Here is a 2,035-nt window from a genome sequence, read left to right as displayed (position 1 = left end):
CACCCCTCCTAGGGACGGCATGGAAGAGCACCAGTAAGCCAGTGAKTCAGCCCCTGTAATAGGGTTAGAGGCAGAGAATCCCAGTGGAGAGAGGGGAACCGGCCAGGCAGAGACAGCAAGGGCGGTTCGTTGCTCCAGAGCCTTTCTGTTCACCTTCACACTCCAAGGAACCCAATGGTCACTCTGACAGAGCTCCCGAGTTCCTCTGTGGAGATGGGAGAATCTTCCAGAAGGACAACCATCTCTGCAGCTCTCCACCAATCAGGCCTTTATGGTAGAGTGACTAGACGGAAGCCATTCTTCAGTAAAAGGCACATGACAGCCCATTTGGAGTTTGCCAAAAGGCACCTAAAGGAATAAGGCTGTGATGTAACAAAATGTGGAAAAGGTCAAGGGGTCTGAGTAGGTCAAGGGGTCTATAGAGCCTGTCTGCATTCCTGATTTCTGTAACCTCCAAAGCCCTAGATGCAGTGCAAATCACATTATTGTGGAAGCACCTCCTCTAAGAGTATGAATTAGGCTGTTTGAGAAGGTTTGAATCGTAAGCAACCTGCACACACATTGTTTGAAGTACAGTAGATCAACATAGCTACTGTAGTAGGTCAAAGTTGTGTACTGGAAAATTGTTTTATTTTTACTGCGCAAAGGTTGTTTAAGCAAGCAATGATGTTGTTAACCAGTCAGCGTAAATATGTATTATAATGACAAAAATAAAATTGCATTGACAGAGGGTGTCAATGCATACTGAGTCTATGCATAAGGTACAGGCTGTAACATTAACTAGCTACATTGCTTAGCAATGGTAGAGCATTGGTTTCGTAGGCATTGTGTGAATTGTCTTTCTGCTTCAGACCAATGCCTACTTCTCACTTAAAACACATTATTTCCATGGTTGTTGCAACATTCTCACACAACATAACACAACAATACAAGTAAAAAATACACAATGACAAATGACAGAAGTAATGTAGTTATTAGAATTGATTTAATATTAACAGCTGATTTTACAGACGGAAGTGAAAAACCAGAAACGTATCTAAGCCAATATTTTAACAAGAAAATCAACATGTAGCCTACCCATTACTTTACTGACTTTATTGTCCCCGTGGGGACATTGTTGCAGTGTCATGTACACGTTTAAAGTAACATTTAAATACAAAACAAATTGACAATACAACTTTCATAATAGTTACCTTCATTTATTCATTATTTAACTAGGCAAGTCAATTAAAAACAAATTCTTATTTTCAATGACGGCCAACAGTGGGTTAATTGCCTTGTTCAGGGGCAGAACGACAGATTTTTACCTTGTCAGCTCAGGGATTCGATCTAGCAACCTTTTGGTTACTGGCCCAACGCTTCTAAACCTACTAGGGCTACCTGCCGCCACTCGGTATTGATTACATACCAATAAAAGAGACCCAGCCTGCTTGGCCGTTAGACTGGGTTGGATAAGGAAATCAGTTAGCCACTGCTATTTTTATTTTACTTCCATTTATTTGATGTGAACGAAAACAATTATTACCTAACCTGTGTTGACCGGCTTCTCAAGCTGTGCGTAAATAAAAATTGACCTACATTTGCCTGCTCTATTCCAAAACGGACAACTTTTGACTTGCCTCATAATGTGTACATTCTGTCAGGTTTAGAGTTGATTTTTAACAGGGTAGGTTTTTTTTTTTGTCTGGCACATAGATGATTGTCTAGGTTGTGTTTTTTCCTGCTGAGGGGTGGCCCTATACCTGCGCCCCCGAGAGGGAGTAGTTAAAAGTCCAGGACAGGGGAGTGGCTTTTGGTGCATACAAATGATTATGTGAGCCTTTGCGGAGGGCCCTGACCTTAAAGATCTGCAATCCCAGGCCTGTCCTTTTGACTCCAAGTAACCCGTCTGCCTTTGCTGTGGTGGATAATCCTTCTCACCATGATTTCTCCGTGGTTGACAGTGGCATTTGGCTAACCATAACAAACAATGACCAAAAAGTTAAACATACTCTTCAATGAAAGATGTTGTAAAACAGAGTTCAATATAAGTATA

The sequence above is a fragment of the Salvelinus sp. IW2-2015 genome, unplaced genomic scaffold, assembly GCF_002910315.2.
Source record: "Salvelinus sp. IW2-2015 unplaced genomic scaffold, ASM291031v2 Un_scaffold2010, whole genome shotgun sequence".
Lineage (NCBI taxonomy): Eukaryota > Metazoa > Chordata > Actinopteri > Salmoniformes > Salmonidae > Salvelinus > Salvelinus sp. IW2-2015.
The sequence above is the reverse complement of the archived record's forward strand: the minus strand, read 5'-3'. Positions refer to the sequence as shown.